Below are 24,925 nucleotides of genomic sequence, written 5' to 3'. Positions count from 1 at the left end.
ACCCTCGCAAAGTATCCTGGGAAGTCTGGTAGGAACACATGGAAATTGTCGCTGAGGCAAGTGGCAAATTTGACTCACCAACACCTGAATTTGCCTTGGATTTGTCCAGAACAGTCCCTAGTCACTTCTTGCTCTCCCTCTAGGTCACTCAAATGCCCGTTATGAAATTATCTCAGCAAATTATTGTCAGTGCTGCAGAGAGGAATGATAGAGGTCCTTGAGGACATTACTAATGACCCAGTAGTCAGAAGCATGGATCAAGTAAGTCAATGGTCTCCAGTTTGCAGTGATAACACAATAGTGTGGTAGGTTAACATTGTCTTTATTGAGAGCAAGCTGTAATGTCTTCCTAAAGCAGCAGTCTACTCTCTGCAACTGACAATCCCCTTATACTTTACAATGCTATCATTTCTATGGCAACTAGCTAACCCAGACACCACATGGACCACCAGTTTAAACTTGGCTTTCCCACACAACTTTTGTGGCCTTCCCAGGACTATAAGTGGGCCAGGTCCCTCCGGGTCTTAGACCCAGCAGTAATTAAAAACGGACATTGAAACGGGACCCTATTCATGTCCTTAACTTTACTGGCAAAATACAGTTTGATTTCTGAAGAATGAATGTTAAAAAATGTTATGGAAATCCATGTCAGAACTTTAGTGTTGGTTCATAATTCATATGTTTTACTACTGCATTCACAATATTGTTAGCTACTCACAATACATGTGAGGGGGTGAAAAAGGTGTACAGAAACCATGCCATCTTGTGCTTGACCCCTCTGCAGAGTGCTCAGACCAATGGTCATGTACTCCAGTTGCAATTTTGATTATATTCAAGTGTGTGATGGAGGTACACAGTTGTAATTATAAATATATATGGCTGAGGTGCAACTGAAAGAAAAGAGTATAGAAATACCAACTTATGATATTTATGTATCTATATATGCATTACTTTACTCATACTGTAGAAGAAAACAAATTTGACTCTCTTCGATGCACTACTCAATGTCTCACCCAATACCTCTCCAATATGTCCTCTACCCCCACTCTCTTACTCATCCCAAATCTCATTCTACTGCTATGATCTCCAAAATAATTCTTTCTACACCTTTCCCTCCTCTAGTCCCCCTTGGATCTCCCCAAACCCTATTTTACTACTGTGATCTCCCAAACAACACTTTCTAAATTCTTCCCTTGTGTATCCCTCCTTTGTCTCATCCCAGACCTCATTCTACTACTATGATCTCCCTAATGTATTTCTAGAGCCTCCGCTCTCCTCCAGCTCTCCTTTTACTCATCCCAAATCTCATCTTACCATGATCTCCCAAATAACACTTTCTAGATACTTCCCTTTTCTATCCCCCCATTATCCTATTCAATCCAACTAACAGACTTGTGTGCCCAACACTCAAATTAACTCAAATTAACTCATATTTCCCCATGCTAATCCACAACTAATCCGTTTTGGGTTCGAGGGTAGCGTGCTACTTGCTGAAAAGCACTTAGATGCCTCATCAGGGTTTTAAGCACTATAAAAATACAATTGAAATTACAAAATGCAGTGCATATGGGTGGGGTTGTGTGTTTGGGAGGTGGTGAAGTGAAGGAGTTGAGAGGAAGTACATTCAAGAGAAAGTGAAAATAGGGTGCCGAAGAGGAAAGCGATGAGTTTTAACATATGCAGATAGATGAGATACGGAGAGGAAAATGGTGTACACATCTGACACAGAATGAACATAACAGGTGACAATCTAAAGACCACTACCCATTCCACAGACCTAAATATTATTTATTAAGGGGTCTGATCATTTCATACTTGAAATATTTTCAATATTAATTATTTACAAGAAAATCATTATTAGGGGTGCCAGTTGTAGTGTCTATCTATCTATCTATCTATCTATCTATCTATCTATCTATCTATCTATCTATCTATCTATCTATCTATCTATCTATCTATCTATCTATCTATCTATCTATCTATCTATCTATCCTCTGAATCTTTGTATATTTCATGTCATGGAGGCTCCGTGGACCTGAGCGATCTCCTGCTGAGATCTGATTGACTTCCACCACATGAGCAACAATGTAGGTGCAGTCATCTTAGTCTCAGTCAAGAGTCTAAAAATAAAAAGTAAAAAAATAACAAAATAAAGGCAGAATAGGGATACCCTGACCCCCTAGGCCTGGTCCCATCTGCGGTCAAATAACTTTTTTTGAATATTGCCATAAATTTGAAATTAAAAACAAAAAGAGGTGCTCTTTTTCACAAAACACTCCAGAGTACCTAGGGCCTGGGGGGTGGCGCTAATGTTTTTGGGGGGAGGTGGCCCCACTCTCCAAGCCTTTGTGAAGCACAAGGAGTCCCATCAGCTGGGGCTAAGGTATTAAATGAATTAGGATAAAAACAGCCCCATGAACCCCATCCCCTGGGGCCAAAATGCATAATGAAAGGGATGGAGGGCCGAGCAGCCCCCCTTCCTAATCAATCAATCAAAAACATTTATAGAGCGCGCTACTCACCCGTGAGGGTCTCAAGGTGCTTGTGGGGGGGGTGAGGGGGGGTTACTGTTCGAACGGCCATGTCTTGAGGTTTTTTCAGAAGAGTAGGAGGTCTTTGGTTTTGCGGAGGTTGGTGGGGAGGGAGTTCTAGGTTGTGGGGGCGAGGTAGGAGAAGACCCTGCATTCTGTGGTGGTTCGTTGGATGTGGGGGACTGTAGCTAGTGCGAGGTCGGCTGATCGGAGGTTGCGGGTGGGAGTGTGGAAGTTCACTCTTTCGTTGAGGTAGGCAGGGCCGGTGTTGTGGAGGGATTTGTGTGCGTGGATGAGGATCTTGAAAGTGATTCTCTTGTCTATGGGGAGCCAGTGAAGGGATTTGAGGTGTGGTGAGATTCGTTCGTGGCGGGGGAGGCCAAGGACGAGGCGTTTGGCTGTGTTCTGGATTCTCTGGAGTTTGCGTTTGAGTGTGGTGCCGGCGTAGAGGGCGTTACCGTAGTCTACTCTGCTGCTGATGAGTGCATGTGTGACTGTCTTCCTGATCTCTGGGGGAATCCATTTGAAGGTTTTTTTTAGAGTGCGGAGTGTGTGGAAGCAGGAGGAGGTTAGTGTATTGATTTGCTGTGTCATGGAGAGGGAGGGGTCCAGGATGATGGCGAGGTTGCGTGCGTGGTTTGCGGGGGTGGGTGCAGGGCCTAGGGTGGTGGGCCACCAGGAGTCGTCCCATATGGTTTTGTTGGGGCTGGAGATGATGATCTCGGTTTTGTTGGAGTTAAGCTTGATGTGGTTAGTTGTCATCCAGTTGGCGGTGTCGAGGAGAGCAGCATGTAGGTTGGTTTTGGCGGTGGTGGGGTTGCGGGTGATGGAGAGGATGAGTTGGGTGTCATCTGCGTAGGAGAGGATAGTGATTCTGTGTGGTCGGAGGATGTTGGCTAGGGAGATCATGTAAACATTGAAGAGTGTGGGGCTGAGGGAGGACCCTTAGGGGACTCCGCAGATGATCTTGGTAGTGGTGGAGTGGAAAGGTGGAAGGCAGACTCTTTGGGTCCGGTCGGTGAGGATGGAGGAGAGCCAGTCTAAGGCTTTGTGGGGAATTCCTGTGTTGTGGATGCGTGTGCGGAGTGTGTGGTGGCAGACAGTGTCAAAGGCTGCGGAGAGGTCTAGGAGGATGAGTGCGACGGTCTCGTCTTTGTCGACTTTGGTCCTGATGTTGTCAGTGCATGCGATGAGGGCGGTTTCCGTGCTGTGGTTCTTGCGGAACCTGGATTGTGAGGGGTCAAGAGTGTTGTTTTCTTCGAGAAAGTGGGATAGGCGGGCGTTGACTAGTTTCTCTGCAACCTTGGTGGAGAAAGGGAGGAGGGCGATAGTTGGAGAGGACCTAGGAGTCGGCTTTGTTTTTTTTTAGGAGAGCGGTGATTTCTGCGTGCTTCCAGGGGTCTGGGTAGGTGGCGGAGTTGAAAGAGGAGTTGATTATGTCGCGGAGTATGGGGGCGATGGTTGGGCTGGCTTTGTTGTAGATGTGATGAGGACAGGGGTCGGAGGGGGATCCGGAGTGGATGGAGTTCATGGTTTTTTCGTCGTGTGTGGTGGGGGCCCAGGTGGTGAGTGTGTTGGGGGGGTCATGAGTAGGGGTTGAGTTGGGTGAGTGAGGGGTGTGTGTGGTGCGTGGGTGTGGTATGAAGCTGTTGTGGATGTCCAGTATCTTGTGGTGGAAGTGGTTGGAAAGGGCGTCACATAGGGGCTGTGTGTGTGTGGGGTCTATGTTGCTGGCTTTGGGTTTGGCTAGCTCATTAATAATGGTGAAGAGTTCCTTGCTGTTTTGAGAGTTGTTGTCAAGGCTTGTCTTGTAGTGATCTCTTTTGGCGGTGCGTATGAGTTGGTGATGGGTGCGAATGGTGGTTTTGAGGGTGGAGAAGTTGGTTGTAGAGGGTTCTTGTCGCCATATTTTCTCCACTTGGCGGCATTTGCGCTTGGAGTCTTGGAGTTTGGGGATGAACCATGGGGCATTCTTGATGTTGTGGATGGCGATGTGTTTTCTGAGGGGGGCTAGTGTGTCTGCGCAGGTAGTGATCCATTTAGAGAGGTTGTGTGCTCCTGTGTTGGGGTCATTGGTGTGGGGGGGAGGTTGTGAGACAGTTGGGAGTTCAGGCGTTCTGTGGGGATCTTGTCCCACATGCGGTAGGGTGTGGTGTATTGATGGTGGTGTGTGGGGGGTTTGGTGCAGGAGAAGTGGACACAGTGGTGGTCACTCCAGTGGAGTTCGGTGGTGTGGGTGTAGGCTATGTGTTGACTTGAGGTGAAAATTGCGTTGAGCATGTGTCCTGCTGAGTGGGTGGGTGCGGTGACCAGTTGTTTGAGTCCGAGGTTGGTGAGGTTGTCTATGAGGGAGGTGGAGTTGTGGTCTTGAAGGTTCTCCAGGTGAAAGTTGAAATCACCGAGGAGGATGTAGTCTGTGGAGGTGAGGGCATGCGAGCAGATGGTGTCGGCAATGGTGTCGCAGAAGGCGGGGCATGGTCCTGGTGGCCTGTAGATTAGTGTACCTCTGAGGGTGGAGTTGTTGTTAATGTGGATTAGGAAGTGCATGTGTTCTGTGTTGTCAATAGTGTCTTGGGAGCTGATGGTAACTTTGATGGTGTCCCTGTGTACGATGGCAATGCCACCACCTGTCCTGTTGATGCAGTCTTTGCGTTGGAGTTTGCATCCCTTGGGGGTGGCGATGGCTATGTCGAGTTCTGAGGAGGGGTTGGTCCAGGTTTCCGTGAGGAAGGCGATGTCAGGTGAGTATGATGTGATGAGGTCCCAGAGTTCTATGGCATGTTTATGAAGGGAGCGGGTGTTGAGGAGCAGGCAGTTGAGGTGGTTGTGGTGGGTGGTGTTGGTGTGGTGCATGAGGGTGTTGTTGCGGGTGTGTTCTGGTTGTGGGGTGGTGTGCGGCGGGGCTGGTTGGTGGGGGTGGGGGCAGAGCAGGTGAATATTGCATTGGGGGTGTTGTGTTTGTTGTCGGGAAGGTCGCTATGGTTGGTGTGTGGTGTGAGGGATGAGGAGCAGGAGAAATGACAGGTGTAGCAGGTGAAGGGGCCATGAGTGTGTGTGGGGCTGGAAAGGGTGCAGGTGGGGCAAGGGCCTGGGTTGAGTGAGTGGATTGTGAGGGGGAGTAGATTTGTCTGAGGGGGCAGGGGGACTGGCTCTGGGCGCGGCCTTGGCGCGGACGGGCTTGCCTTTTGCGCACCTACGGCGCGCCAGCGGTGCGTTCGCGTCGCAGCTGCCACAAATGGGGAGGAGGGAGGGAGTGACAACTGGGAGGAGGGAGGGCTGGGCCAATGGGGAGGCTGAGGGGGTGGGGCCACAGGGATTAGCAGCGGCAGGGGAATTGGAATCAAAGGAAACCGGATGGAGAGGAGGTGGGGCCTGGAGGAGGGGCTGCAGGGATTAGCAGCGTCAGGGGAATTGGAATCAAAGGAAACCGGACGGAGAGGAGGTGGGGGAGGGGCCGCAGGGATTAGCAACGGCAGGAGAATTGGAATCAAAGGAAACCGGATGGAGAGGAGGTGGGGGAGGGGGAAGGGGCAGCGGGGATTAGCAGCGGCAGGGGAATTGGAATCAAAGGAAAACGGATGGAGAGGAGGTGGGGGGAGGGGCCGCTGGGATTAGCAGCAGCAGGGGAATTGGAATAAAAGGGAACCGGATGGAGAAGGAGGCGGCACGGGGCGGCTGCGCGAGGAGCGACCTGCCTGCTGGAAGCAGGGTCAAGGGTTGCTCCTTGTTACTGCGCCGCGGCCGCCATAAATGGGGAGGAGGTGGCAGCTGGGAGGAGGGAGGGCTGGGCGAATGGGAAGGCTGGGGGGTGAGGACGCAGGGATTAGCAGCGGCAGGGGAATTGGAATCAAAGGAAACCAGACGGAGAGGAGGTGGGGGAGGGGCCCCAGGGATTAGCAGCGGCAGGGGAATTGGAAACAAAGAAAACCGGACGGAGAGGAGGTGTGGAGAGGGGCCGCGGGGATTAGCAGCGGCAGGGGAATTGGAAACAAAGGAAACCGGACGGAGAGGAGGTGGGGGAGAGAGAAGGGGCTGCGGGGATTAGCAGCGGCAGGGGATTTGAAACAAAGGAAACCGGACGGAGAGGAGGTGGGGGAGAGAGGAGGGGCTGCGGAGATTAGCAGCGGCAGGGGAATTGGAAACAAAGGAAACCGGACGGAGAGGAGGTGGAGGGAGGGGGAGGGGCCGCGGGGATTAGCAGCGGCAGGGCAATTGGAATCAAAGGAAACCGGATGGAGAGAAGGTGGGGGAGGGGCCCCATGGATTAGCAGCGGCAGGGGAATTGGAATAAAAGGAAACCGGACGGAGAAGAAGGCGGCGCGGGGCGGCAGCGTGAGGAGCGACCTGCCTGCTGGAATCAGGGTCAAGGGTTGCTCCTTGTTATCGTGCTGCGACTGCCATAAATGGGGAGGAGGGAGGGAGTGGCAGCTGGGAGGAGGGAGGGATGGGCGAATGGGAAGGCTGGGGGGGTGGGGCCACAGGGATTAGCAGCTGCAGGGGAATTGGAATCAAAGGAAACTGGACGGAGAGGAGGTGGGGGAGGGGCCGCGGGGATTGGCAGCGTCAGGGGAATTGGAAACAAAGGAAACCGGACGGAGAGGAGGTGGGGCGAGGGGGGAGAGGCTGCGAGGCTGCGGGGATTAGCAGCAGCAGGGGAATTGGAAACAAAGGAAACAGGACGGAGAGGAGGTGGGGGAGGGGGGAGGGGCAGCGGGGATTAGCAGCGGCAGGGGAATTGGAAACAAAGGAAACAGGACGGAGAGGAGGTGGGGGAGGGGGGAGGGGCAGCGGGGATTAGCAGCGGCAGGGGAATTGGAAACAAAGGAAACCGGACGGAGATGAGGTGGGGGGAGGGGCCGCGGGGATTAGCAGTGTCAGGGGAATTGGAAACAAAGGAAACCGGACGGAGAAGAGGTGGGGGGAGGGGGAGAGGCCACAGGGATTAGCAGCGGCAGGGGAATTGGAAACAAAGGAAACCGGACAGAGAGGAGGTGGGGGAGAGGGAAGGGGCAGCGGGGATTAGCAGCAGCAGGGGAATTGGAAACAAAGGAAACCGTACAGAGAGGAGGAGGGGGGAGGGGCAGCGGGGATTAGCAGCAGCAGGGGAATTTGGAAACAAAGGAAACCTGACTGAGAGGAGGTGAGGGGGAGGGGCCGCAGGGATTAGCAGCGGCAGGGGAATTGGAATCAAAGGAAACCGGATGGAGAGGAGGTAGGGGGAGGGGCCGCAGGGATTAGCAGCGGCAGGGGAATTGGAAACAAAGGAAACCGGACAGAGAGGAGGTGGGGGAGAGGGAAGGGGCAGCGTGGATTAGCAGCAGCAGGGGAATTTGGAAACAAAGGAAACCTGACGGAGAGGAGGTGAGGGGGAGGGGCAGCGGGGTTTAGCAGTGGCAGACGAATTGGAGATAAAGGAAACCGGACGGAGAGGAGGTGGGGGGAGTGGCCGCGGGGATTAGCAGCGGCAGGGGAATTGGAAACAAAGGAAACCGGACAGAGAAGGAGGCGGTGCGGGGCAGCACGCGAGGAGCGACCTACCTGCTGGAAGCAGGGTCAAGGGTTGCTCCTTGTTAGCGTGCCGCGGCTGCCATAAATGGGGAGGAGGGAGTGAGTGGCAGCTGGGAGGAGGGAGGGCTGGGCGAATGGGAAGGCTGGGGGGGTGGGGCCGCAGGGATTAGCAGCATCAGGGGAACTGCAATCAAAGGAAACCGGATGGAGAGGAGGTGGGGGAGGGGCTACGGGGATTAGCAGCGGCAGGGGAAGTGGAAACAAAGGAAACCGGACAGAGAGGAGGTGGGGAGGGGCCGCGGTATTAGCAGTGGCAGGGGAAATAGAAACAAAGGAAACCGGACAGAGAGGAGGTGGGGGGAGGGGCCGCAGGGATTAGCAGCGGCAGGGGAATTGGAAACAAAGGAAATTGGACGAATAGGAGGTGGGGGAGGGGAGAGGGGCCGTGGGGATTAGCAGCAGCTGGGGAATTGGTAACGAAGGAAACCGGATGGAGAGGAGGTAGGGGGAGGGGCCGCAGGGATTAGCAGCGGCAGGGGAATAGGAAACAAAGGAAACCGGACGGAGAGGAGGTGAGGAGGTGAGGGGGAGGGAGGAGGGGCCGCGGGGATTAGCAGCGGCAGGGGAATTGGAATCGAAGGAAACCGGATGGAGAGGAGGTGGGGGGAGGGGCTGCAGGAATTAGCAGCGGCAGGGGAATTGGAATAAAAGGAAACCGGACGGAGAAGGAGGTGGCGCGGGGCGGCGGCGCAAGGAGCGGCCTGCCTGCTGGAAGCAGGGTCAAGGGTTGCTCCTTGTTACTGTGCCGCGGCTGCCATAAATGGGGAGGAGGGAGGGAGTAGCAGCTGGGAGGAGGGAGGGATGGGCAAATGGGAAGCATGGGGGGGTGGGGCCACGGGGATTAGCAGCTGCAGGGGAATTGGAAGAAAAGGAAACCGGACGGAGAGGAGGTGGGGGGAGGGGCCGTGGGGATTAGCAGGGGAATTAGAAACAAAGGAAACTGGACAGAGAGGAGGTGGGGGGAGGGGGAGAGGCAGCGGGGATTAGCAGTGGCAGGGGAATTGGAAACAAAGGAAACCGGATGGAGAGGAGGTGGGGAGAGGGGAGGGGCAGCGGGGTTTAGCAGTGGCAGAGGAATTGGAGATAAAGGAAAGCGGACGGAGAGGAGGTGGGGGGAGTGGCCGCGGGGATTAGCAGCGGCAGGGGAATTGGAAACAAAGGAAACCGGACAGAGAAGGAGGCGGTGCGGGGCAGCACGCGAGGAGCGACCTACCTGCTGGAAGCAGGGTCAAGGGTTGCTCCTTGTTAGCATGCCGCGGCTGCCATAAATGGGGAGGAGGGAGTGAGTGGCAGCTGGGAGGAGGGAGGGCTGGGCGAATGGGAAGGCTGGGGGGGTGGGGCCGCAGGGATTAGCAGCATCAGGGGAATTGCAATCAAAGGAAACCGGATGGAGAGGAGGTGGGGGAGGGGCTACGGGGATTAGCAGCGGCAGGGGAAGTGGAAACAAAGGAAACCGGACAGAGAGGAGGTGGGGAGGGGCCGCGGTATTAGCAGTGGCAGGGGAAATAGAAACAAAGGAAACCGGACAGAGAGGAGGTGGGGGGAGGGGCCGCAGGGATTAGCAGCGGCAGGGGAATTGGAAACAAAGGAAATTGGACGAATAGGAGGTGGGGGAGGGGAGAGGGGCCGTGGGGATTAGCAGCAGCTTGGGAATTGGTATCGAAGGAAACCGGACGGAGAGGAGCTGGGGGGAGGGGGGGTGCGGGGATTAGCAGCGGCAGGGGAATTGGAAACAAAGGAAACCGGATGGAGAGGAGGTGAGGGGGAGCGGGAAGGGGGGAGGGACTGCGGTGATTAGCAGCGGCAGGGGAATTGGAATTAAAGGAAACCGAATGGAGAAGGAGGCGGCGCGAGGCGGAGGTGCAAGGAGCGACCTGCCTAAGGCTGGGGCCTACGTTTTATTTGGCCCCACGGACCCCATCCCCTAGGGATGAATTTATTAAAAAGGGGAAGCACATCCTGCTGCCGGCTCAAGTACTCTGTCACAGATAGCCCACCCTGGGACAGAGCAGTTTCCCTGCCTGCACCAGCACAGGCAGGGAAACATAGGTTTGCTCCTTCCTGCCCGGTGGAGCACTTTCATATCTCCTGGCAGGTGAGAGCAAATGTGCTTTTCCTGCCTGCAGCAATGCAGGAAGTGAAGGCATGTTTGCTCCCACTGGGTGGGAACTTTAACCATGCACCCACCTGGTGGGAGCAGGCTTCTCTACCTGCACTCCTGTGGGCAGGGAAACAGACATTGCTAGCGCCCAGAGAGAGAACCCATAAACAGCTGCTCCATCCGAGCACTAGCAATGCCAGCCGCAGTGGCCCTGGGGCTCTCCCTGTGGTCCCCTACTTGTGGTTTGGCAGTGACCTGTTGAAGCATAGGGGCACCTGTCTCTGGCCTTTGGGGATGGGGTCCCTGGAGCTGAAGAAGGCTTGGGAAAGGGAGGCCATAATCCCCCCCCCCCCTTATTGTAATTCATTTGACCCCAGGGGTGGGGTAACAGAGGCCTATTAATGCTCTGAGGGGACACAAGGCCCCCTCCCCTTTATAATAGAATGTTTCCCCAGGGGATGGGGCCCAAGGCCTAATAAGGTTTAGGGAGGGGTGCCCTGAAAAAACATAGGTTAAAGTGACATTAAAGTTAGTCATACTATGTCAGTGCCAAAATAAAGTTTTGAACTCATATAAACACAGACAATTGTCAGTTATAGTTAGCAAAGCTAATTTTAACTTATGTCCACGCCGTGCACTACTTATGACCTCATATATCACAACAAGCATGACATGTTCTATGACATAATTTATGACATCACTCATGACATCTCAAATGACATAAGTGATGATATCCATGATTACATCATCCAAGCTTCTTTTGTACACATTAGTCTATTAAAGAGTATGACATTAGAGGTCTGAAAGTAAGTACAAAATAGCTCAGAACAGATTGAAGCATCATTAGTGCTATCACACATACACTCCTTTTAGGTGAAACAACCTTGTGTTATGTGAAACATTGACCCTATACTATACACTACATGGGTAAGTACCTGGTACATACAGTTGCCTGTCATATATAGATACTATCATGCTGAGAAAATTCCCTTAAAATTCTCATAGGCGCTTCCAAGACGTATTATTTACTACATACAAACTTCTTTTAAAAGATGTGTTTGGTGGCACACTTTGGAAATCAGAGAAATTGTGTTTGAGGCACACCTTCAATTAATTAGGCCACCCCATTCAGAGACCCCCAGTAAACATCCTGGTGCGAGAAAGACATGTCAGACATTAAAATTGCTCACATACAAATAATGGACTCCATCACCAGTTTTTTATTATAATTACTACCTCCTCTCTCTCTGTCTCTCTCCATTTCACAGCTCACAGACACTTCACAGCCCAAATTCCACAACATATTATGGCAACCCATGGTTCCACACCCCTCTGATTGGGCCACAACTGATATGGGCACCACTACCGCCTAACTTCCTGAAAGTCTTTGGTCCCAAGTATAGCTGCAGTCTGATGCACCTCTCTTCTTGATGCTATCTAGCATAGAATAGTTCATGACAACTGCAAGAACTCTGACGTGTCATACATCACCTCAGATCACCTTCGATCTGAGAAGAGGTTCAAAAGCATTACAAAAAAAAAACTAAACATAACTACACATTTACATATTAAGGATTTTTGTGTCAGCCCTCTCCAACCATTGATCTGTTTAAACATCAGTTATATATGCTTCTACTAACCACAACAAACAGCATGGGACAAAGTGTCAGCCCACTTCAGCCATTGCCTCTGTTACACTGTAAGTGATTGAATTGCTGCTGATCACATGGTCACCTCCACATAATAAGAAGTACACTTTAGGGCCAGACCTAATAGACTAATACTTTACTTTGCCAATGCTTTTTTCCTTACCCATACTTTATCATTTTTAAATGATACTTGTGTGTTTAAACTTCGTCTTCAAGTTACTTTCATTCTGAAGCGACAGTATCTTTTCTTGGAACCTATATAATAAATCGTCCTCCACTCCACATTAGACCTATCACCACTCTTCATTAATCCCACAAGAAGCTGATGACTTAGCTTTTCAGTTAAGTAACTCACCATAGACACGGCTAGACACACGAACACCTGCTTAACATCAGGATACCCACCTGGGTGATGGTGTATTTTACAAATACACATAACTTAACAATGCCATTTTCCTATGATGTACATTAAAGCTAACAAGTTTCAATTCAATCTGCCTGTTAGAAGCACACTGCAGGAAGTTCGCTCTGTATGCACTATTTAAATGTAAGAAATAGCATGCACAGAGTCCAAGGATTCCCCTTAGAGGTAAGATAGGGGCAAAAAGAGATAATTCTAATGCTCTATTTTGTGGTAGTGTGGTCGAGCAGTACACTTATCAGAGGGTAGTGTTAAGCATTTGTTGTACACCCACAGGCAATAAACGAGGAACGCACACTCAAAGACAATTCCAGGCCAATAGGTTTTTAAGTAGAAAAATATATTTTCTTAGTTTATTTTAAGAACCACAGGTTTAAGATTTACAATCAATACTTCAAATGAAAGGTATTTCACTTAGGTAACTTAGGAACTTTGAATCAGCAAAATAGCATGTACAGTTTTCAAAAAATGGCAATAAGCTATTTTAAAACTAGACACAGTACAAATTTCAACAGTTCCTGGGGGAGGTAAGTGTTTGTTAGTTTTGCAGGTAAGTAAACCACCTACAGGGTTCAAAGTTGGGTCCAAGGTAGCCCACCGTTGGGGGTTTAGAGCAACCCCAAAGTTACCACACCAGCAGCTCAGGGCCGGTCAGGTGCAGAGGTCAAAGTGGTGCCCAAAATGCATAGGCTTCAATGGAGAAGAGGGTGCCCAGGTTCCAGTCTGCCAGCAGGTAGGTACTCGCGTCTTCGGAGGGCAGACCAGGGGGATATTGTAGGGCACAGGGGGACACAAGTCAGCACAAAATGTACACCCTCAGCGGCAGGGGTGCGGCCGGGTGCAGAGTGCAAACAGGCGCCGGGTTTGCAATTGGTTTCAATGGGAGACCCAGGGATCTCTTCAGCGAAGCAGGCAGGCAAGAGGGGGGCTCCTCGGGGTAGCCACCACCTGGGCAAGGCAGAGGGCCACCGGGGGGTCGCTTCTCCACTGGAGGTCGGATCCTTCAGGTCCTGGGGCTGCGGGTGCAGTGTCTTTACCAGGCGTCGGGTTCTCAGAAGCAGGCAGTCGCGGTCAGGGGGAGCCTCTGGATTCCCTCTGCAGGCGTCCCTGGGGGGGGTCAGGGGGGACAACTCTGACTACTCCCAGGGAGTCCTCCCTGTAGTGTTGTTTCTCCGCAGGTCGAGCCGGGTGCGTCGGGTGCAGCGTGCAAAGTCTCACGCTAACGGCAGGAAACGTGGAGTCCTTTTAATGTTGTTTCTTCTTTGGAGCAGAGCCGCTGTCCTCAGGAGTTCTTGGTCCTTTTAGATGCAGGGTAGTCCTCTGAGGCTTCAGAGGTCGCTGGACCCTGTGGAACACGTCGCTGTTGCAGTTTTTCTTGAAGTGAGGAGATAGGCCGGTAAGGCTGGGGACAAAGCAGTTGGTGTCTCCGTCTTCTCTACAGGGCTTTCATGTCAGTAGTCCTCCTTCGTCTTCAGGTTGCAGGAATCTATCTTGCTAGGTTCTGGGGGCCCCTAAATTCTCAATTTAGGGGTGTGTTTAGGTCTGGGGGGTTAGTAGCCAATGGCTACTAGCCCTGAGGGTGGCTACACCCTCTTTGTGCCTCCTCCCTGAGGGGAGGGGGGCACATCCCTAATCCTATTGGGGGAATCCTCCATCTGCAAGATGGAGGATTTCTAAAAGTCAGAGTCACCTCAGCTCAGGACACCTTACGGGCTCTCCTTACGGGCTCTCCTGACTGGCCAGTGACTCTTCCTTGTTTTTCTCATTATCTCCTCCGACCTTGCCACCAAAAGTGGGGCCGTGGCCGGAGGGGGCGGGCATCTCCACTAGCTGGAGTGCCCTGGGGCACTGTAACAAAGTGGGTGAGCCTTTGAGGTGTTACAGTTCCTGCAGGAGGAGGTGAGAAGCACCTCCACCCAGTACAGGCTTTGTTACTAGCCACAGAGTGACAAAGGCACTCTCCCCATGTGGCCAGCAACATGTCTGGTGTGTGGCAGTCTGGTAAAATTCACAATAAAATGTACACTGGCATCAGTGTGCATTTATTGTGCTGAGAAGTTTGATACCAAACTTCCCAGTTTTCAGTGTAGCTATTATGGTGCTGTGGAGTTCATGTATGACAGACTCCCAGACCATATACTCTTATGGCTACCCTGCACTTACAATGTCTAAGGTTTTGCTTAGACACTGTAGGGGCACAGTGCTCATGCACCTATGCCCTCACCTATGGTATAGTGCCCCCTGCCATAGGGCTGTAAGGCCTGCTAGAGGGTGACTTATCTATGCCATAGGCAGTGTGAGGTTGGCATGGCACCCTAAGGGGAGTGCCATGTCGACTTAGTCATTTTCTCCCCACCAGCACACACAAGCTGGCAAGCAGTGTGTCTGTGCTGAATGAGGGGTCCCTAGGGTGGCATAAGACATGCTGCAGCCCTTAGAGACCTTTCCTGGCATCAGAGCCCTTGGTACCAGGGGTACCAGTTACAAGGGACTTACCTGGATGCCATGGTGTGCCAATTGTGGAAAAAAAGGTACAGTTTTAGGGATAGAACACTGGTGCTGGGGCCTGGTTAGCAGGCCTCAGCACACTTTCAAATCAGAACTTGGCATCAGCAAAGGCAAAAAGTCAGGGGGTAACCATGACAAGGAGGCATTTCCTTACACACACACACTGTTCTATTAAGATTATATGAATTGGAGATTTTAACACATTTAAAATTCACATTAGAAGTATATGACCACCTATTTTTAAAAGTGGAATTTAAAACAAATATGTGGCATATATTTGCAAAGAAAATAAAAATGTATCATTGCACCGGCTTTCCAAATCCGACCTAATGACTTTGCCAATGTTTCATTGTGATTGTGTTTAGCCTTCTACATCTCAGTGTCTTCTTTGAAAGGTTGTGACAGGTATCTTATTATCAACTCTACGAATTTCAAAAATTGGTTTGAAAAAGGTGTGTATATTTCTGTAGAGTCCATCTTGATCTTCTTTGTCACTCACTTCAGTCATAGGCGCTAAAAGCAGAGGTGTGGGGGATGCTGCAGCACACCCAAACTAACCATGCTGGAGTTCAGATGGTGAAAGAGCAATAAACATGCCTTTAATTTTTGTTTTTTTAATCTTATTACAGGGATCAAATATTAGGTAATATTGCCTGGCCAATTGCTAATTATTCTTTTAACATTGAGGGTTACTTTTTGAGAGGATTTTGGAAAGTGATCTATGGGACAATTTTACTGGGGTACAAGAAGAGCCTAAGGAAACGCTGAAGGTTATCATTTGTTTCTAGCACACAACAAAACGTAAACGCCAGTAAATAAGCTGGACAACAAAAATAAAATATCAACAGTAAAGAAAGCACAAATGATGCACTTTGTTTTTTATTTCTGAAGTGTGAAGGAAACAAATGTTTTAATGGTATCAGAGCAAAGCAAGATACTTTGGCCCTCATTACAACCCTGACGTTTTCCGCAGTTACTTAGATTTCCTTTGGTATGTCTCACCAAACAACCATCACATCCAACTACTGCATATTTCTTTTCTTCTATGTTTTCTGTTACATTGCTTCTATATCTGTAGTGTTGAAGTACTTCATGAAGGCACATGTTTTCTAAATGTGAACTCCTTGGATAGTATGTATCCAACATTTTTGATTTCACAATGTCTGTACTTTCTGGATTGAACTCTGCTAGATACTGAAATTCAGAGAAAGAATTCAACACTATGGCCCTCATTACAACCCTGTTAGTCGGTGTTAAAGCGGTGGTAATACAGCCAACAGGCCGGCTGTAAAAAAAAAATGGGATCCCGACCATGGCGGAAACCGTCAACACAGACAGCCACTTTAACACTCCAACCGCCACGGCGGTAGCAACCAACACCGCAGCGGTCACCGCCAACAGACAGACGGAAGACAATGTACAGCCCACCCCATTACAACCCGCCAATCTGCCAGCTTTTCCGGGGCGGTACCAACTCCATCAAAAGCACAGAGGAAAGTCCTTGGAAGGGAAACCACTCACTGTTTGACACTCAACGAAGAACCACGACGCCATGGAGCCCGAGCTGCAGGTCCTCCCCATGCTGGTCTACCTCCTCGTACACAAGGAATATCAAAGGCGGCGGCAACGACCACGGTGAGTACTGCAACTAGCACACAGAGGAGGGGAGGAGGAAAAAGCGAGTGACACACACACGCAACATGCAACACCCTCATCCCCACCCTCACCCACAACACCATACACACAAACACATGCAACAACAGTACATTTACACCCCTTTACCCCCTGGAAGAACGCAAGGACAAAAGGAAGTGAGTGAAATAAGTGAATTTTTTTAAATAGGATGATATCTGTAACAAATAGAAAATCAGTATATACAAATATTTATAATATGTACAGAGGGCCGTACATTGTCCTTTGCAAATGTCCGTGGCACACTGGGCCACAAATCATGGGCCAAGCCGACACTTGACTCCTGCCTCAATACGAAGAGAACAATGCAGGGGCAGCTGGTCAAAAAAACACACAGGCACCTCAGGGGGACAGGGAAGAGGGGGGCACATCAGCCAGAAGATGGAATAACACCACTGCTCCATGCCCACTTCTAGGTCCTGGGGAGTGCAAAGCCACAGTGCCCAGTGTGCTTCATCCTGCCAAGGATGGGGTGAGTAGATGCATTTCTCCACTGGTTCTGGAGGGTGCCTCATGCCCAGTGTGCTTCATCCTGCCAAGGAGGGGGTAAATGGATGCAGTTCTCCACTGGTTCTGGAGGGGGCCTTGTGCCCAGTGTGCTTCATCCTGACAAGGATAGGATGAGTGGATGCATTTCTCCACTGGTTCTGAAGGGTGCCTTGTGCCCAGTGTGCTTCATCCTGCCAAGGATAGGGTGAGTGGATGCAGTTCTCCACTGGTTCTGGAGGGGGCTTTGTGCCCAGTGATGCAGCTCTTGGGGTGTGGCAGTTCACATTCCCTCACCTGGGTGTCTGAGGCACGAGATTTGCATGGACGAGGTGGCATGATACTCCATGGAGGCAGGGCCAGACTCCATCCTGCGGCGACATGCTGGGTGGCGCGTGACCTTGGCCCCTTCTTCACCTTGGCAGGTGGTGGAATGGTTTGGTCCTTTGCAGGGGTCGGTGGCACACTGCCTGGCCTGACGGGTGCCCCCTTTGATCCTCTGGGAGTTTCAGGTACCACAGCGGACACTGACTTGGTGGCTGAGGTTCTGGCATGGGATCTGGACACCCTGGCCTGAGGGGAAGGACGGGGGTAGGGGTAGGGAACAGGTCAATGTTTGCCCGGAAAAGTTTTTTAGACACAGTGGGATGGGAAGAGGGATTGGGAGTGGAGGAAGAGGGAGTGGTTGTAGGAGGTGTCTGCTGAGTTTGGGTGAATGTGCATGGGCTGGATGCTGTTGTGAGGTGGATGGCTGTTGGGTGGGTGGGTGCTTGCATTTTATGTACTTTGGGAGGAGGGTCACAGACACACTGGGAGAGGATGCAGGGGATGTGTGCATGGTTGTGTGGGTGGTGACTGCTCGTTAGGGGTGGGTTGTCATGGGTGTGCTGGTGATGGAGGTAGTGGATGAAGATGTAGTGCATGCAGGTGTGAGTGTGGATGCTACTGGGAGGGAGGTGGATGATGAGGAGGAGGGGGACACAGTGGAGGCAGTGGATGTTGGTGTATCTGCATGGGTATGGTACTTGTGTGAGTGCCTGTGAGATGAAGTGTGGTGCTTATGTTTGCCTGAGCCACTTTTGTGTGGTGATTTGGGTGAATGCTGGTCTGAAGGTGTGCTTGGGATTGGCTGGGGTTGAGGGGATTGGGTCTGGGAAGAGGAAGTGGGACCGGGGAGCCTAGACACAGGGACAAGGGCTGCCATCAGTGGAGAGGCCAGAGCTTGAAATGCTCTCTGTTGGGCCGCCACGCCAGAGTGAATGCCCTCCAGGTATGCATTTGTTTGTTGCAAATGCCCTGCTACACCCTGGATGGCATTCAGTATGGTTGACTGCCCAACAGAGAGGGATCTCAGGAAGTCAATAGCCTCCTCACTGAAGGCAGCAGGGCTGACTGGGGCAGGACCTGAGGTGCCTAGGGCGAAGGAGGGCGAAGGAGATGCCCACCCTCCTGGGTAAGCGGGCAAAGGAAACACGCTGAGGGCCTGCTTGGAGGGCGGTGCTGGTAGGGGGGTGGCGGCTGTACCTGTTGTTGGGGTGGGCACAGACGTGTCCGCCACCGCCAGGGAGCTTCCATCGGTGGAGGAGTCGCTGTCTGTGGTCTCCCCTCCTGTCCCCATCGTGGTGCTCCCCTCGTCTTCCGTTCCACTGGACTCGGCCTCCAGGCCCATTTGGGATGCAGCTCCCTCCATTGCCGGTGCCTCTGCTCCTCCACCGGATGATGCTAATGCACACAAGGACAGGGTGGCAAAACAAAAAGGGAGGGAAGAAACAGAGGATACACTTGGTCAATGCCAGCAACACCACTACCTGTGGCGTACACAACACACAGGGAACAGCCCTATGCAGTAGGCCATGCCCAACCATTTCCTAAGACAGTCACCAGCCCATGGGGTACAATGCCTAACACCAGCATCTGCCCACCAGAAACCCACAGGTCCCTGCCCAGTAGTAGATGCCCACTTACACTATTGGGGTAGGAGTGCTCCAGAGCCTGCCCAACAAGGCACCTACCCCACCATGATAGCCCTGGCCTAGGGGCACCCACAGCCTACATTTCCCACCTGGGTACCTCCTTACACACGCAAAGTCAGCTTTCAGATTCTGTACTCACCCCCCTGTGGCTGCTGTGATGCCCTCAAGTACCCATTCAACTCCGGATAAGCCACTGCCAGGATGCAGAACATCGGGGGGTCATGGTGTGAGGGGCACCCCTTCCTCGTTAGGAGGCCAGCCCCAGCTGGGCCTCTGCCATCTTCTTTGACCAGCGGCGCAGGACCTCCCATCTCTTGCGGTAGGGTGCTCCACCTGTGAAAGACCTCCAGGGTCGCACCTCCTTGGCCTTTTTCTAGTGGATGCAAACCTGGAGAGAAAAGACAGCAGAAAAGGGAATTATTCACCCGTCCGAACCGTCAGACTCATTGCCCACCAGTTCCCACCCATCCCCTGACGCACATACACTGACCACCTTACATGCTGCACTCTGGCCAGGACCCCTCAGCACCCTCCAACATGGCTTACATCCACAGCACTCCATACATTCATGGCCCATACATCATGCTCACAGTGTACTCACCTGTTTGTCTGGAGGGCCGTGAAGTAATGTGTACTGGGGTAGGACCCAATCCACCAGTTTCTCCAACTCCTCTGCAGTGAAGGCAGGGGCCCTTTTCCCAGACACATGAGCCAATGTCGCTTCCAGACACAGGTCACAGCAGCACTTTCAATGTAGGTCCTCTCCTGTTGAAGGTCAGGTAGCAAGTGAGTGAATAGATAGAAAATGGCGGTCACGTCCGCGGTGGTGCGTACCGTCACCGCCGGCGTACATCGCCATTGGCTCCTGGAACCCATAGGGCCCAAAAATAATCCAATGCGAAGTTGCGCTGCGGTCATTGACCGCCTACCGCGACGGAGCACAACGCCAGCGCAATTACCTCATTTCCACTTGTCCCTCCTCACAGGTCAGGCAGCCGCCATTTCAGGGGGCCACAGGGCATGGCACCTAACTGCGTCACAGCAGACATTGGTACATCTACTGACTCTCGAGTTCACATACTGTTTCTGTAAAGTAAATAAATCAACATTAGTGAAATATATGTGGGAATATGACCCTCTGCTCACCGTTCTCTTCCATAGGCTTCATCCGCAGAGGCAGAATATGAGATGGCGGCATCCTCCGGTGTACAGACCCCTGGTGGACCTTGCGATAATGGAGGACAGACACATTATCCTAACTTACAGACTTGATCGTGCCACAATCCAAGAACTGTGTGCCCAATTGGAGCCAGACCTGATCTCAGCTATCCGCCAGCCCACAGGAATCCCCACTCTAGTGCAGGTCCTGTCAGTGCTCCATTTCCTGGCAAGTGGTTCCTTCCAAACAACAGTGGCAATGGCATCAGGGATGTCTCAGCCAATGTTCTCTAACGTGTTGACCAGAGTGTTGTCTGCCCTGCGGAAACACATGCCCAGCTACATCGTATTCCCCCAGGTGGAGGATTTGGCCACAGTGAAGGCTGACTTTTATGCCCTGAGACATATTCCCAACATCATTGTTGCCATTGATGGTACACATGTGTCATTTGTCCCCCCCCGGAGAAATGAACAGGTTTACAGGCATAGAAAAAGCTATCACTCGATGAATGTGCAGATGGTGTGTTTGGCGGACCAGTATATCTCCCATGTGAAAACCAAATATCCGGACTCTGTGCATGACGCCTTTATCTTGAGGAATTGCAGGATCCCATATGTGATGGGCCATCTCCAGAGGCACTGGGTGTGGATAATAGGTGAGACAAAGGTACCCACCCAGTATATGTTGGTCTCTGGATATGGGATTGTCCCTAAGGGTTAGTATGTGTCTAACAGGTGTCCCTCGAAATTTGCAGGGGACTCTGGTTACCCGAACCTCTCATGTCTACTGACCCTAGTGAGGAATGCCAGGACAAGGGCAGAGGAACATTACAATGAGGCACATGTGCGTACAAGGAGGATCATTGAAAGGACCTTCGGCCTCCTGAAGGCCAGATTCCGGTGCCTCCATCTGACAGGTGGATCCCTGTACTACTCACCCAAGAAGGTGTGCCAGATCATCGTTGCAAGTTGCATGTTGCACAACCTGGCCTTGAGACGCCAGGTGCCTTTTCTGCAGGAGGATGTGCCTGGAGATGGTCTTGTGGCAGCAATGGAGCCTGTGGACAGTGAGGAAGAGGAAGCAGAGGAAGAAGATGCGGACAACAGAACAAATATAATACAGCAGTACTTCCAGTGAAACACAGGTAAGACACTGTAACTCCACTTTACATTTCAGTTATCTGTTGGACATTGTACAAGGCAGCCTCTTTCCCTATGTCTATGGCCACTGACTGTTCCCTTTGTAATCTCTATTTTCAGATATCTGTACCCCATTCTGGCTCCTGCTATTTGTACTGCTGCCCACCAAAGCTCATCCTGAAGTATATTTCTCTGTACATTTGCGTTGCAATGCTTTGATAATGTTGTACTAATACATTTGTGAATCATTAGACTGACTCCAGATTGGTATTTGTTTCAAGGGTGTTTATTTGGGTGCTCATAAGTATAGAGGTATGTGCAAGGGGCTAGGGTGATGGTGGAGGAAAGTACAGGGTAGAGTCCAGTCTCTTGGTATCACAGGTGCATTGTCCAAGGGGGCATAGGAAGGGGAGCAATGGCAGTTCAAGGTGGACAGGGTAACAGAGTGGGACAGAAGGGTGACTATCAGGAGAGTCCTATTTCCTGGCGGGGGTCTTGGCAATGATCTCTGGCTTCTGCCTGGATCGCTGGGACCGTTTGCGGGGTGGTTCTCCTTCTGCAGGGGGTGGAGTGCTGGTGGCCTGTTGTTCCAGTGGCGGGTACTCCTGTCCACAAGCGCCGGCGGAGGTGGAAGGCTGTTTGGCTAGTGTCAGGTGCCCATTGTTGTGCCACTGCCTCCCTCATTATCTTTCCCATGTCAGCCAGCACCCCTGCAATGGTGACCAGGATGGTGTATATTTTTGTTAGGTCATCTCTGATCCCCGGGTACTGTCCCTCCTGCAGCCGCTGGGTCTCCTGCAGCTTGGTCAGTATCTGGCCCATCGTCTCCTGGGAATGGTGGTATGCTCCCAGGATGTTGGAGAGTGACTTGTGGAGAGTGGGTTCCCTGGGCCTGTCCTCCCCTGTCACACAGCATTCCTCACAGCTTCCCTGTTGTCCTGTGCCTCTGTCCCCTGAACCGTGTGGCCACTGCCACTGACCCCAGGTCCCTGATCGTCCTGTGTTTGTGGGGTTGCCTGGGGACCCTGTAGTGGTGGACACACTGCTGATTTACGTGACCTGCGGGCAGTGGCATGGGCCAGCTGGGTGGGTGCTGTGCTGGTGTTTCCTGAGGGGGGAGGCTCTGTGGTGGGTTGGGACTGTGCCTGGGTACCCGACTGTCCAGAGGTCCCTAATGGGCCAGGTTGGTCATCCTGATCCAGGCGTGCAGAGCTACTGTCGTCACTGTGGGCCTCTTCAGGGGGGGACTGGATGTAGCTGGCACCTCCTCTCCGGTGACGTTGAGTATGGGTCCTGTTGGGATGCAAATGCATTGTTAATGTATCTGCGTGGCCCATATTGTGCATGAGTGTGTTTCCCTCTATGATTGTGATTTGCCTGTCGGCTTGGGCTTGTGTGAGTGGTGGTTTTGTGGGCTGGGTGAGACTCTCTACTGGGCATGCTGTGGTGATGGGTGTCCATGCAGGTCTGTGATGGGTGTCCATGCATTGTTGTTGCATGCAGGGCTTGGTATTGGGATAGGTGGGTTGTGATGGTGGGGTATATGTGAGGTTGTGGAGTGATGGGAGTGAGGGTAGGGGTATGAGTTTGTGATGGCATGCCAGTAGGGTGGGGGGATAAAGTAATAAAGATTTGACTTACCAGAGTCCAGTCCTCCTGCTACTCATGCGAGGCCCTCAGGATGCATGATCGCCAAGACTTGCTCCTCCCATGTTGTTAGTTGTGGGGGAGGAGGTGGAGGTCCACCGCCAGTCCTCTGTACTGCTATCTGGTGTCTTGCAACCACGGAATGCACCATCAGTCAGTGCTTAATTTGCGCAGTTGGTTTCCGGTGCAGGACACCGACACTTATTTTTGCAGGCTGGCACTTATTTTTCTACCTTAGGCATATACTGCGAGTAAAAGACACTAATGGGAAAGATGAAGGAAGAGAAAAACGAAAAAGCGTCACAAAGGGAGGAAGCAGAAAGCTACAAGAGTGAGCTGAAGAGGGAGGGAGTGGCTGTAAAGGGATTAAACAGGCCAGAAATGGCTTCAATCAATCAATCAATCAATAATTTATAAAGCGCGCTATGTACCCGTTAGGGTTTCGAGGTGCTGGGGGTGGGGGTGGGGGGGGTGCTGCTATCGTTCGAAGAGCCATGTCTTGAGGAGTCTCCTGAAGGTGAGGGGGCCATGAGTGTGTGTGGGGCTGGAAAGGGTGCAGGTGGGGCAAGGGCCTGGGTTGAGTGAGTGGATTGTGAGGGGGAGTAGATTTGTCTGAGGGGGCAGGGGGACTGGCTCTGGGCGCGGCCTTGGCGCGGACGGGCTTGCCTTTTGCGCACCTACGGCGCGCCAGCGGTGCGTTCGCGTCGCAGCTGCCACAAATGGGGAGGAGGGAGGGAGTGACAACTGGGAGGAGGGAGGGCTGGGCCAATGGGGAGGCTGAGGGGGTGGGGCCACAGGGATTAGCAGCGGCAGGGGAATTGGAATCAAAGGAAACCGGATGGAGAGGAGGTGGGGCCTGGAGGAGGGGCTGCAGGGATTAGCAGCGTCAGGGGAATTGGAATCAAAGGAAACCGGACGGAGAGGAGGTGGGGGAGGGGCCGCAGGGATTAGCAACGGCAGGAGAATTGGAATCAAAGGAAATCGGATGGAGAGGAGGTGGGGGAGGGGGAAGGGGCAGCGGGGATTAGCAGCGGCAGGGGAATTGGAATCAAAGGAAAACGGATGGAGAGGAGGTGGGGGGAGGGGCCGCTGGGATTAGCAGCAGCAGGGGAATTGGAATAAAAGGGAACCGGATGGAGAAGGAGGCGGCACGGGGCGGCTGCGCGAGGAGCGACCTGCCTGCTGGAAGCAGGGTCAAGGGTTGCTCCTTGTTACTGCGCCGCGGCCGCCATAAATGGGGAGGAGGTGGCAGCTGGGAGGAGGGAGGGCTGGGCGAATGGGAAGGCTGGGGGGTGAGGACGCAGGGATTAGCAGCGGCAGGGGAATTGGAATCAAAGGAAACCAGACGGAGAGGAGGTGGGGGAGGGGCCCCAGGGATTAGCAGCGGCAGGGGAATTGGAAACAAAGAAAACCGGACGGAGAGGAGGTGTGGGGAGGGGCCGCGGGGATTAGCAGCGGCAGGGGAATTGGAAACAAAGGAAACCGGACGGAGAGGAGGTGGGGGAGAGAGAAGGGGCTGCGGGGATTAGCAGCGGCAGGGGATTTGAAACAAAGGAAACCGGACGGAGAGGAGGTGGGGGAGAGAGGAGGGGCTGCGGGGATTAGCAGCGGCAGGGGAATTGGAAACAAAGGAAACCGGACGGAGAGGAGGTGGAGGGAGGGGGACGGGCCGCGGGGATTAGCAGCGGCAGGGCAATTGGAATCAAAGGAAACCGGATGGAGAGAAGGTAGGGGAGGGGCCCCATGGATTAGCCGCGGCAGGGGAATTGGAATAAAAGGAAACCAGATGGAGAAGAAGGCGGCGCGGGGCGGCAGCGTGAGGAGCGACCTGCCTGCTGGAATCAGGTTCAAGGGTTGCTCCTTGTTATCGTGCTGCGACTGCCATAAATGGGGAAGAGGGAGGGAGTGGCAGCTGGGAGGAGGGAGGGATGGGCCAATGGGGAGGCTGGGGGGGTGGGGCCACAGGGATTAGCAGCTGCAGGGGAATTGGAATCAAAGGAAACTGGACGGAGAGGAGGTGGGGGAGGGGCCGCGGGGATTGGCAGCGTCAG

The sequence above is a fragment of the Pleurodeles waltl genome, chromosome 7, assembly GCF_031143425.1.
Source record: "Pleurodeles waltl isolate 20211129_DDA chromosome 7, aPleWal1.hap1.20221129, whole genome shotgun sequence".
Classification (NCBI taxonomy): domain Eukaryota; kingdom Metazoa; phylum Chordata; class Amphibia; order Caudata; family Salamandridae; genus Pleurodeles; species Pleurodeles waltl.
This window is presented reverse-complemented; position numbering follows the sequence as displayed.